Source organism: Castor canadensis, chromosome 2, assembly GCF_047511655.1.
Source record: "Castor canadensis chromosome 2, mCasCan1.hap1v2, whole genome shotgun sequence".
In the NCBI taxonomy this organism is placed as follows: Eukaryota; Metazoa; Chordata; class Mammalia; order Rodentia; family Castoridae; genus Castor; species Castor canadensis.
In genome coordinates, this window is record NC_133387.1 from 101,077,766 (window position 1) to 101,091,962 (window position 14,197).

The 14,197-nt window shown below is 37.3% G+C and overlaps 1 protein-coding gene across 11 annotated transcripts in view; it reads left to right on the forward strand.

Moving 5' to 3' along the window:
• Positions 1 to 14,197, forward strand: part of Hecw1 (HECT, C2 and WW domain containing E3 ubiquitin protein ligase 1) — a 419,560-nt gene that overhangs the window by 30,454 nt on the left and 374,909 nt on the right. The gene's annotated exons all lie outside the window — the stretch shown is intronic.

The following is a 14,197-nucleotide window of genomic DNA, read 5'->3' on the forward strand; positions in this document are numbered from 1 at the left end:
GAAAGACAGAAGTTTCCGGTTTGCCTCTGACAATTTACTCAGTGTTCCCAATCTTGTTTTCCCTTGGGTTCAATAGAACATGAACATTGCTTGTGGACTTGTAAGAATCAGGAAGAGTTCATGTAAAGCATACAAAATTGGGGTAAAAAATTATAGTTCTTATTTACTATTTCATAGCTACAAGGTCATTCCTAGGTATATGCCTGTCTTAGTCCATTTTCTGCTGCTATAACAGATATGACAGGCTGGGTGGTTTACAGAAAAGCATGAAAGTTATTTCTCACAGTTCAAGGGGCTAAAAGTCCAAGATCAAAGGACAAGGGCTTTCTTACTGCATTATAACATGGCAGATGGTACCACAAAATGAGAAAGAGCACAGTGAAGAGAGAGCAAGAGCAAGACAGCATGCATGTGAGAGAACTCATCGTTATAACAAACCCACACCCACCTTGTCTAGGATTAACAACCTTAATCCCTCACGACTCAATCACTTCTTACTGTCCTACCCCTCAGGTTTCCCACGGTGGCAGTTAAATTTCAACATGTGCTTTGGTGGGAAACTTCAAACCATAGAAATGCCTTTCTGTTTTATGATTTTTGTTGTTGAGGTAAAGACTTTCAATGTCTTAGTTGTTTTTTGACAGCTTTTAGAAAATCAACTTCCCTTTGTAGATACATCTTTAATTCTGATATGCTACTCAAATTCCTTATCATATCTAAGAGTATTTTAACTCGGTTCTTGTGTTTACAAATAATGAATGATTCTTTTTATTTTCTGAAGTGCCATAGCTGCAGTTTTGATATCCTTTGTGGCAAAATTCTAATTTAAAGACCTGTCCAAGTTATCGTATGTTTGTGTGAGTCTAAAATTTCCTTAACAATTTCTAATATTTCTGCATTGTGGTTTGTCAAATATATTGATACATTTGAGCATGTTCTGTTTATGAGGGAGATGTACTTATTTATTGGGTAAAAGTTTGATATATAACTATTAATTTATTCTTATTAATTAAATGTTAGAAGACCAATTTCACTTACTTGCTTATTTATCCACTCATTTGCTTGCTTCATCTGTCAAAGAGAGAATGAATTACTATAGAATCCCCTCAATGTAGTTTCTATTCTTTCCTTTTGTGCTTCTCTTTAATGGAAGTTCTTCCCATTCGCCAGTGAATTTTCTCATTTTGATATTCAGGGGTTTCACAAGTATTTCATATTGCTCTTCTTAACCTCTTAGTGTATTTATTTGAGAAAATGAATTGTGTGTATCAGAAAATATTGGTATGCATTTGAAATGAGATTTTTACCCTTAGCCCTATATGAGGAATTTTAAAGAAATCCTCATATTTCAGTGCAGGAAGTAGGAATGTTTAAGACATGGTGTGGTGTTTCTGAGTCTAGACTCAATCAAAGGCCTGCTCAGAGTCCTGCTGGAATGTGCTCTCTCCCTATTCAAATCTCTGTCATTGGTAGGTTCAAAGATGCATTTGTATAGAATAATTTTTCTTTTATAGAGAACAAGTCTGTGGAAGTGTTAGGGTTTATCTTTTGTACCTTTAAAAACCGTTTTATATATAGATGGTTCTGGATTTCGGTGGCTTACTTTACACATTTTCAGATTTTTATAATGTAAAACCACTCCCATGCAACCATTTTGTCTCCTGCTATCAGTTCAGTAATCAATACATTATATGCGAGATTCCACAGATTTTTTTAATGATACTTGGATTTGAACTCAGAACCTTGAGCTTGCTAGGTAGGTGCCAAGCACCCAGTCCTTTTTGCTTTAGTTATCATTGAATTGGGTCTTCATTTATGTCTGGGCTACCCTGGACCATGATCCTGGACTTTATCCTCTCTACATAGTGGGATGATAGGTGTGCACAACAATGCCCAGTTTTTATTGATTGAGATGAGGTCTTGCTAACTTTTTGCCCAGGCTGACCTTGAGCCACTATCCTCCCAATCTGTCTCTCAAGTAGCTAAGATTAGAGATCTGAGCCACTGAGCCTTCTCAACACTTTATTATAAAACAGGCTTTGTGTTTGATGATTTTTCCCAGCCATGGTTCATGTAAGTGTTCTGAGCCTGTTTAAGACAGGCTAGCCTAAGCCATGATGTTCAGTAGCTGTGAAAACCCACTGGTTTTGAGTCTGTGGTGAAGCAGCTAATAATGGTGGGAGTGTATGGCAGAGAATGCCACTCACTTCATGGCAGCCAGGAAGCTAGTAGAGAGATAGGAAAGAGCTAGAGTCCCTAGACCCCATTCAAGGGCACACCCCCAATTACTTAACTTCCTTCCACTAGGCCCTACCTCCTGTGGGTTCCACACTTTCCCAGCAGTGCCACAGCCTGGGGATTAAACCTTCAGCACAGGCCTTTGAGGGACATGTCCAAAGTATAGCAGTAGGTTAGGTGTATTAAATGCATTTTGCATATTTTCAGTTATGATGGGTTTTTCAGGACATAGGCTCAAAGAAAATCCAGGAGCATCTGTATACATGGAAGGTCTTCAACCTCAAAACTAGAACATTACTAACACTGCTGAATCTACTGGGTATATATTCCACATCCTGAATTACATTTGGCAGGGCCTTCCATAGGGGCACAGATGACAGTGTAGGACCATGGCACTCAGGATTTAGTGAGTCTGCCTTTTGCTTTCAAAGCATGCATCAAATTCATGTACTTCTTAAATTGCCTTTGAATGGCTGGCTAACTGATAACATAACCTTCAACATAACAGACCTTATGTTTTTGCTTTACCTAATTTGAGGAAAGGTCTGAGAAATTATGACATCACACGTAAAAGGAAATGTCTTTTGAAGATGCTATATATATTTAATATGTCCCCAAGGAATAAAATTATTTAAAATAAATAATAAAGAGAGCATACCAAGAGGGATAGAATCCAAGACAACTAGAAATGAGAAAAAAAAAAAGGAAACTCTAGGACTTTGGGAACCAAAATAGTTGAGAACTCTTCAAAGACTTTTTTTTTTTTTATAAAATACAGTATAAAAAGAGGCATCAGTTAACAGGGAAAACTAAATCTACATTATAAGAAATTTGAGTTTATTAAAATAACTGTGTTTGGCTGGGATTGTAGCTCAAGTGGTAGAGCACCTGCCTAACAAGTGTAAAATCCTGAGTTCAAACCCCAGTATAGCAAAAAAAAAAATGTTACAGTGTTAATGGAGAACAAAATTCTGTTGCAGCCAAAAGTTATGAATATTTATTATTTGAATTTTTTCTAGTAAATGTGAATATTAATTTTAAACATGTTATTTGAAAAGCGTAAATGCCATTTGATAGATTTATCAAGTGTGTATTCCTGTGTTCAGTGAGTATTGAATTATCATTTTGCTCTTTCTTTACAATGATATTATCTCTAAGATAATAACAGCTAACTGGCATTTGTCATGGGAAACAATGGACACCTGTGTTATGAAATCAATGTGGTGAAAACTCTGGCAACCACTGGCTTATTGCACTCAGGCCCTGCCAACTTCCGCCCAGCATGGTCTCACAGGTGTAGCAGTTAGTGAATTTGTGAATGAACATGGAAGACATATGCTCAAAAGGTCTTTTCTTCACAGAGTCACCTTAACCGGCAGAGGACTACACATCACTTGCCTTTTTCTTGTTCAAGTGTTTAAAACAATAAATCCTGAGACAGCCATGCAGGAAGAAAATTAGCAGCTGTAGTAAAGTACTTAAGAACATTTAATTGGAGAAAATAAATTGTACCAACGTAAACCCTGGATGAAAAGAATCAATCATTGGAAAGACCTTTAAAAAAGTTCTTCATAACATTAACACAAGAAACACAAGATAAAAATCTGATACATGAAAGATCACCATATAAAGAAGAAAGTATTCTTTGTAACACATGAACATTCTTGTGCATATCGTGTCTTAGCCATCTTCATACTCCCAGGGCTTCTCAGAGATGTGGTACAGAACAGCCCTCCGTAGATGTTTGTTGAATTAAGTGAATGAATTATGGGCAGCGGTCAAACCAGTCTTCCTTCTTTTACTTTTTATATTTGCCATCATTAATCAGTGGTATTTCTCTTATTTTAATACCTATGGAAAGATAAAACCAATGAATGAAAGTAGAATTAAGATGAATTTTGTCACACATAATCACATAATGAAATAAAACTAATAGATATTTCAGCAGTAGCATTCTTGCAACCTCAAAAATATATAAAATTGTCTATGTTTGACTCTATTCCAAAAAAATAAACTGACTTAGTTGGCCACCACCAATAAGTAATTACTGAATGCTAATTAACAACTGCATGATACTTTCCTGGAAGTTTTTGTAATAGTCCTTACTCACCAGATATTTCTGGCTCTCCATCTTCCAAACATGTGGAGGACTGCCCTTCCCTGTACTTTGAAATTAGCTGTGGCCATGTGACTTGTGACGGCCAGTGGAATATCAGGGTAAGGTTGTGTTACTTCTAGGTTGAAGTTTATGAAGCCATTGGCCATCTTCTCTTTCCACAAAAGCACATGTCAAACTGAAGCTTCTGTCAACATCTGTTCTCAATAAGCAGCCTTCTCCTACAATTCACATTGGACCTGTGGTCTGATTGAGAAAAAAAAATTCTTTTGAAGTAATCCAATGAGATTTGAGGGGTTTTTGTTACCACACATAATTTAGCCTATCCTGACTAATGCATATTTGCTCATAAGCCTGGTATTGTGCCTGGAAAGGTAGAAACCAATACTAAAAAATGTGCGTCTTTATTTCAAAGATGCTTATACTCAGTAGAGTAGGCAGATTCCAAAAAAGTACCACTCAGTCTCTAAGAATAACAAATCAAACACTGATCTCATTGATTGAAAATTGTGAGAAGTATTGCTTCAGATAAGATGGCTTGAATCAAAAATCTTTAGCAAATTCCAAAGATTTCTAGCTGAAATTGAATTCTTTCCAGTAGCTTTTATCAAACACTCAAAAAAAATTACATCAGAGGACTCATTTCTTTGGCTATTTTATTCAACATATGTAAGAAAAAATGAAAATATTTTCATATTTGTTGTATTACATTTTCTTTGAAGTAAAGCATTAAAATAATAATTAAAAATAATAATTTTCAGTGTGATGTTAAGATATTAATATGAAATTCTTTACTCTATTTTTAGGGTAAGAAATTACTGTGTGGAATTATGCAGTGAGTTAGGCTGTGCCAGGGTTTACTTTTATGAGCATAAAATTAATGCATTCTTTTCAAAAATCACATTTCCCTCCCATACACAGAAATGTACAGCACAGATTTTGGCCTTAGACAGTTCTGGACTGAGTCTTCGTTCCCCACTTCTAAGAAATGAAATCACAGGCTGAACTTCATTCTGTACAGTAGAAGGAATAAAGCGTGTAGCTTTTAAACTTCTTGTGAACATTGACTTAGATAAGTCACAAGCACTTTGTGCAGTGCTTTATTTGTAACAACCACTCAAAAAGTGTTTACCAAACAGTACTATTATTCTTTACACATTTTCTTCCTGTAGACACATTGTTTCCTGACAGTTGTTAGAATAAAAGCCATTAAATGTAGACCAATATGTTATTGTCATTCATAAACAATAAAAAGGTAAGGAATTGGAAAAACATACTGGTTTCCTCATATACTTTGATATTTTGTATACTCATGATTTTGTTTAAATTTTTGGACTAAAATTTATTGAAGAACTTTTAGAAAACATACACAAGCAGAAAGAATCAAGTAACATGATCTAGACACAAATGCTATAAATACTTTTGGATGTCCTGCAAACATTGTTTCATGCGTAATATATGGTATTATATAGATATGTATGAAATACATTTTGAATGAAGAATGGATTATGTACTGTTTATATAAATTTGATATTTTACAAACACTTTTCAGATGAACATTTTGCACAATCCTTTTCTTTTTAAAAATGTTATTACTAGTATATGATAGTTACATGGGGGTGTCATTTGACATTTCCATATATACATATATTGTACCCCCAGTTTGGTTCATCCCTCCATTATTCTACCTCTTCTCCCATTCTCCTTGAAATGACTTTGACAGGTTTCAATGCTTCATATTCACACATGTGTAGAAATTACATCAACCACATTCACCCTCCTCAGTACCCTCCCTCTCCCATTATTAACCTCCCCCTATCATGCTTATTCCACATTGTTTTAGTGTCTATTCACTGTTCAGTGGAATTTTGCCTTGGTATTTTACCTGTAAATATATTGTACTTTAATCAGTGTAACCCTCTCTATTACTCTTCCTTACTCTTTTTACGCCCCCCTGTATTGTTCTACAGTTTTCAGCGTATTTTTTTTGTGTCTTGTTCCTTCACAGATGTGATATATTTTAATATTATTCACTTCCTATCATTCTTTTCCTTTTTTCTTATACTCCTCTAACAGTCCCACTTTTGGAAACATGTTCTGCATACATATATATGTATATATATAAACTATATATATGCTTTTCTTTGTGTTAGAATCTATCTTCCATGTATGAGAGAAAACATGTGACCTTTGTTTTCCTGGACCTGGCCTACTTCACTTAAAATTATGTTCTCTAGTTCCATCCATTTACCTTTGAATGACAATATTTTCATTCTTCTTTATGGCTGAGTAATATTCCATTATGTATATATTCCACATTTTCTTAATCCATTCATCAGTTGTAGGGCATCTGGGCTGTTTCCAAAGCTTGGCTATTGTGAATAATGCTGCAATAAACATTCGTGTGTAGGTGTTTTTACTGACATTCCTTCAGATTTATGCCTACAAATGATATTTCTGGATCACATGGCAGTTCTATTTTTAGTTTTCTCAGGAGCCTCCATACCACTTTCCATAGTGGTTGTACTAATTTACTTTTCCACCAGTAGTGTAAAAGGTACCTTTTCTCCAGCATCCTCACCAACATTTTTTGATGTTTTTGTTCTTGATCAAAGCCTTTTTAATAGGACTGAGGTGGAATCTTAATGTGGTTTTGATTGGCATATCCTTTATGGCCAGGGATAGTGAGATTTCTTCATGTGTTTTTTGGCCATTTGGCATTCTTCCTTTGAAAAAGCTCTGTTCAGTTATTTGCCCATTTCTTCATTGGGTCATTGATTTTTAGGGAGTTTAGTTTTTTGATCTCCCTGTATATTGTGATTATTAATCCCTTGTCAGATGTATAACTGGCAAAGATTTTTTCCCATTCTGTGGGCTGCCTCTTCAATCTGGTGACCAATTCTTTTGTTGTGCAGAAGCTTTTTAGTTTCATGTAGTCCTGTTTGGCAGTCCTTCTTCTCAGTCACTGAGCCATTTGAGTTCTATTTAGGAAGTCATTGCTTATGCTTTTTTGTTCCAGTGCATCTCCTACTCTTTCCTGCAGTAGTTTCAAAGTTTCAGGCTTTATATTAAGGCCTTTGATCCATTTTGAATTGATATTTGTACAGGGTGAAAGATGTGGATCTAGTTTCAGTGTCCTGCATGCAGGTATCCAGTTTTCCTAGCAACATTTGTTGAAGAGGCTGTCTTTTCTCCATCACATGTTTTGGACACCTTTGTCAAAAATCAGGTGGTTGTAGCTGTGTGGATTTATATCCAGGTCCTCTATTCTGTTCCATTGGTCTTCATGTTTGTTTTTGTGTCAGTACCATGCTGTTTTTATTGCTACAGCTCTGTAGTATATAGTTTGAAGTCAGGTATTGTGATACCTCTAGTGTTGCTATTTTTGCTCAGTATTGCCTTGACTATTTGCTGTCTTTTGTACAATCTTTTTCAATGGTGATGTGTGCTACATTTCTTCCATTTTTCCCTCTAAAGCTGTCTTCTTCCCTTTTCATCCCACCAGGCCATGGGTATGGGCTACATGGGTATGGGCTTTCTTGCCCACGGGAATGATTCATAGAACACCAGCAGGAGATCAGAGGGAAGGAAAATGAGGCAGGAGTTTATTTTCTACAGCTGTTCTCTATAGAGTCATTGGACTTTGCTGAGGGTCCCACGGGGTCCACAGCTGCATCGAGCAGTTGTTCCCACCTAGCTCCTCTTCTCTGGGTTCCAGATACCATTCCCTCCAGGGAATCATGCACTAGCCTCCAATCCCATTCTTTGTAACTTAATTACTTTAGCAAATAATTCTTTTTCAAAATTCTTCAAACTACCTGATTTGAGTGTCCCATCTAGCTCCTTCTGCTACACAAATAGAAAGTTTCTCAAACAATAGGGAGCCTCAGAATCACCTAGAAGGTTTGTTAAAACACAAATTGCTGGGTATCACCCCAGTGTTTCTGATTCAGTCGGTCTGGGAATGGCCAGAGAATTTGCATTTTTTTAACAAGCGTCCAGATGGTGCTGAAGCTGTAGTTACAGAGACCAGACTTCTAGAGCCATCATAGTAAGTACTCACCCCACTGCATGAATATGACAGTTTATGTAACCAACCATTTATCCCTTATACAAATAACTCTGACATTTATATCTTTTTGCTAAATCTTTACACACAGACATGTTAGTTTCTTTCAAAAGATTCCTAAAAGTAGAACTTGTGTATATGAATCTTCAAGGTTTTTTTTTATCTCTATTGCCAAATTGCCTATCAGAAAGTTCATATGAATTTGTAGCTCTACTCAGATACACAAAAGTCAGCATTTCCTTATATCTTTGCAAATGCAACATTTTATTAAAACACTTGTCAGTTGATACTTGAGAAAATTAAACTATTGTTTCCTTCCTAACTACTGCAGTTACACAGTTTTAAATGAACTTTTACCCCTCGTATTTACTGATTTGTGGGTGGCATCTTTGTAATTGTTGAAGATTTCTCTGTGGGTCTACTTGTTGTTTGCTTTAATCTAAGATCTCCTTTATTTGCAAAGAATACCAACATTTTCCTTTTATACATCTATTCAACATTTCTCTAATGTGCTGTTTGTCTTTGGACTTTGGTTATGATTATTTTTCATAGGAAGACTTTTTCTCATTCAGTAGTAACATCTCAATTCTTCACATGAGGATGTCAGGTTTCGGTTTAAAGTCAGACAAACAAAAGCACCTTCTTCCCCACTAAGATACAACTGTTCCGTGGATTGTCTACAAATACATTCATAGTTTCCTTTTTACATTCAATGTTTATACTGTATTTTGATGATATAGAGCTATATAATCAGTCCTCTCTATCTATAAGTTACACATCCACTGACTGAACCAATTGCAGTTTGAAAATATTCAGAAAAAAATTGCATCTGTATGGAACATGCACAGACATTTATTTCTTATTATTCCCTAAACAATATGATACAGCTATTTACATAGAACTTACATTGTATCAGGTATTTTAAGAAGTCTAGATACGATTTAAAGTAGATGTGGGTGTGTGCAGGTTGTATGTGAGCACTGCACCATTTCATGGAAGGTACTTGAGCATCTGTAGGCTTTGTATACCTGGGGGTAAGGAAGCAACTCCCCCTCAGACACTGAGGAATTGTCATAATTCATTTCCTTCCGTAAATATCCTGGAACTGCTTGCTGAGTAATTCAGCAATTCTCCATTGGTTTTGAAATGCCACTTTTATGAGCCACAAAGTTTTAGATAGGTCAGGGCTTGCTTTGGGAATTTTTTTATTGTTTTATTATCCATATGTGCATACAAGGCTTGGGTCATTTCTCCCCCCGCTCCCACCCCCTCCCTTACCACTCACTCCGCCCCCTCCTTCTCCCCCCCCCTCAATACCCAGCAGAAACTATTTTGCCCTTATCTCTAATTTTGTTGAAGAGAGAATATAAGCAATAATAGGAAGGAACAAGGGTTTTTGCTGGTTGAGATAAGAATAGCTATACAGGGAGTTGACTCGCATTAATTTCCTGTGCGTGTGGGAATTTTTTTTTTGTTATCATTTGAGTGCTCTTTCCACCCTTATGCATCATTTAAAACACTTTTTAAACCATTTTATTAGCATATAATAGTTGTAAGGGGGATACATCGTGATATTTACATATGTGCTTACATATATCTAAGTTAAATTTATCCCCTCCATTGTTCTCACTTTCTCCTTCCCCCTTTCTTAGAACAATTTCAACAGTTTTCATTCTTCTATTTTCATATATGAATACAAAATACATCCACCATATTCACCCTCATTCACCCTTTCTTCATGCCCATCCCTTCCCACTGGTACCTACCACTGGAAGAGACCTATTTTTCCTTCCTGCCCTTCATTTTTTTATTACGTCTATATTGATATACAAAGTGTGTATTGGTACTTCTCGCCTGTATATATCATGCTTTGATCAAATTAACCCCTTCTCCCCGCACTCATTCTCTATCGCCATGCTCCCCTTGTATTCAACAGCTTGCCATACAGTGCATTGTATTATATTTACACAGACATGGGTTGTTTCAATATAATGTTAAAGAATAAAATACTTTTGATGAATCACATTAATGTTCCCTTTCACCCCAATTTTCTTGAGTAATTATAACACCTTATGCTTCCAAGTAAAATGTTTTGTCTAGTTCCTGCAGAAAGGCTAATAAAGCTGTGTTAAATTTCACGTCAAGGACAGCCGTTTTGTCCGTGAGTGTTAAAGCTATAACTGTTTGACCTCACACCTCCTTCCTTTTTACCACTGATCTAATTTTCCCCTCATTCAGTTTATTTATCTTACTCAATTTTTGTAACTCCTCTGTTTATTTCTGTAGCTTACTTCTCTTTCTAAATCATCTGTCTTCTTGACAGACTGTACGGCCCTGTGCTCCATGAGGTGAGGCAAGGCTGGGAGCCCCTGAGTGCCCCCAGCAAGGCCCAGATCAGAGGGGAGCTGTGTGTAGTGAGTGATGGAGATGAAGGGTGATAAAGAATTTGAATTTATGTCACTTTTCCAAAAGGGTCCCCTTTAGCATTTGATCTTTGGTTTCTATGATATGATTTTAGAGATTACATTGATTTTTTTCAATGCTATTGCTCCAAGTTTTTCACTATTGTTATTGGTATTCATATCCGTAATGTTTCAGACTTGGCCTGAGAGTAGAAGAGCTGGGGTGGCCAGGTAGAGTAGGTTCATTTGACTGTATTGAGGATCCAGAAGCCTGGGACAGAAAAGGATTAGTCAGCACGAGTTGCCCTTTGTACTTCTCTGATTCACTTTTTCCTCATCTGGATACACTCTATTTGAAATCATTCCTTCAATGCCAGACTTATTTCCCTATTGGTTTAGTTCATTGACCATATCTTCCACAATTTAGTTATCACCTGTGTCCCTTACCAGAAGGGATGCTGAATGAGAGTTGGGTGTTTCATTGATTTCCTTCTTTATTTATCCACAATAACTGTAACAGTTTGGCACATATTTAGTGGGCTCAAAAATATTAGACTAAGTGAGTGAAAGCTTAGACAGCCTCTCCATTGGAGGTGCCCACATCCTCTACACACAAACTCACCCACACCCTTTATCAGGCAATGACTTAGATTTCAGGACTCAGCTAATGCGTTTCTTCTTCTGGACAGAAATCCTTGTCCATCCCTTCTCCAGGCTGGTTCCCCTCCTCAACTGTGATCTGCCTCACCTGCTAGACCTGGTTTGTTTCTGAGGGCTCACTAGCTCCGTCTCTGGACTCCATGTAAATCACAGGACCCGGCTCACAGCACACCCCTACTTGGTTATCTATGAAAAAAAAAATCAACACAAGAATTGTGCAGGGTCAGAACCAGCTCTAGTAGAAATGTGACACAGGAAGATATATCTTCATTTGCTTTAAGAAAGATACTTCAAACAAAGCTTTCAGGTAACACAAACTTGTGAGGTATTAAACTCTACATTCCTGGAAATATTTAAACAGAGACTGATAATAAAATGGCAGTGGGTGCTGTGGAAGTGATTACTGCCTGCATTATCCTGGAGGACAAACTAAATGACTTCAGAGTCCCTGTGTTGCTAAGGTCAGTGATTCTGCTAATGCTGGCTGATTAAGCTTATGTCTAATTTTTTTCTTTTTTACTTTCCTCCTTCTACAAAGTCTCCTTATTCAGCTCTGTACAAAGTATGTTTATTGTGATCACTACTTGTATGCATTTGTGTTCTCTGAATTGAGGCTGCAGTAGGATCCGTTTCCTATTAATTCCCTGGGAAAAGCCCCTGCTCTTCATCTGCTCTCTCTTTTTGCAGCCCATTTGTCATTATTGAATATGCAAATGTGGTGGCAGCATCTGTCACTTGCTCTGTGATCTCTCTTTTTTCATAACTGATGAATGGAAAAAAGATCTTCTATGTTAAACATCATAAACACTTGGATGCCCATTTCAATGAACATCAAGATTCATCCATGAGTGTGCTTACCTGCCTAACTATAGAATCTCTCTTGACTGGCTTTGTTTTCTTCCATTTTGTTTTGTAAGGAATTAAAAAAGAAATGCATGACATTATTTTTAAATGCATTCACGAATGTATTAACTTCCCAGGAATGCCATAACAAATCACCACACACTTGGTGGCATAAGACAGTAGCAACTTATTCTCTCAAAGTTCTGAAGGTCAGAAGTCTCAGAGTTCTGAAGTGCAAATTCAAGTCGTTGGCCGGGCTGTGTTCCCTCCAAAGGCCTGGGGGACACTCAGTTCCCATGTCTTCTAGTTCCTGGTGAGCTCTAGGTATTCTTTGTCTGGTGCTTCATTACATCAATCTACTGTCTTCCACTCACATTGCTGCCCTCCTCTTTTCTCTTTGTCTTGCTTCTGTGTGTCTACAGTAAGGACACTTGTCCTTGGATGTAGAACCCACTTAGATTATTCAGGATCACCTTCTCTTCTCAAGTTCCTTGTCTTATTTATGTATGCATCCTTTTTGTAGATAAGATCACATTCACAACTAGAACATGGACATATCTTTCTGAGGCCACCATTCATCCCACTGTAGGTCAGGCAATCTTACAGGGAGAAAAGAAGACTGAATAAGATCTCACTTGGAGGTCCTGGGAATACAACTTGATACTGAGTTGGTGGTTCCTATAAACAAAGCTGCCATATTCCTACAACATTCTAATAATAACAGTTTTAATTTATGAAGACTTGTTATGTGTCATACATTGTTTTAACTTACTTGACAAACATTCCTTCATCTGATTCTCTCCACATATCTACCAAGAGGCAGATATCATTATTGTTGCTTTATAGATAATGAAAATACATCTTAGAATGTTAAGGAAAGTGCCTAAGCTCACAGGTGCAGTGGGCAGAAGAGTCACATACCTGTGGACTCCAGTCCTATACTGGTAACCATGACTGTTAAACTCACTAGCAGAAATCCATCATCCTCTGACTCATTTGGAGAAAGGCCAGGAGTTGACCAGGAGCACAGAGCACAAAGGAGCTAACAGAAGTTCCAAAGTGCTCCCAGTAAAAAAAGAAGAAAGCCAAAACCATTCAGGTTTCCAGAACAATCTGTCTCCATTGCCAAACTATTCTTAGAAAAGAATGCAGAATCCATCAAATTTTTCACAAGTCTAGGAATAACAAATATGTTTCATTTTGGGGAGGATTGTGAACTATATATTGGAAGGAGACTGCGATACATGTCACACACACACACACACACACACTCACACACACACACTCACACACACACACTCACACACACACACTCACACACACTCACACACACTGTACACCTGGACAGAAGTGCTGCTCTTGGCCAACTGCTGCCCTTGTTGTGTCTGGAGGGAGGTCCTATGAGGAGCATGAGTGGAGGCAGCCTCAGCTTCTGCCTTTGTGCTTCAACTCACCACGGCTGGGCACTCTGACCTTCTATTTGAAGGTCCAGGCCTATTCCCAGACCATGGGCCAGTTATCCAGGGAGCTTGCCACAGTCTACTCATGGACTGGACTTCCCCAAGCTCATGGACTTTTTTCCACTAGCCAGAGCCCAGGATTAGGACCTCTGTGATGGTCCCTGGGAAACAGTTTTCCCAGCTCTGATCAACTGAATTCCCCCAAACGGCTTCTTTTTTTAAGTTAAAATTTATTTATTTTTTATTTTATTAGCATATGATAGTTATACAGGGGAATACATTGTACTTACATATGTGCTTACAGTATATCTTAGTTAGACTTACCTTACTCCTTCCATCATTGTCCCTCCTCTTCCTCCCCTCCTTTTTAGAACAATTTCAACAGGTTTCAGTCTTCTATTTTCATTTA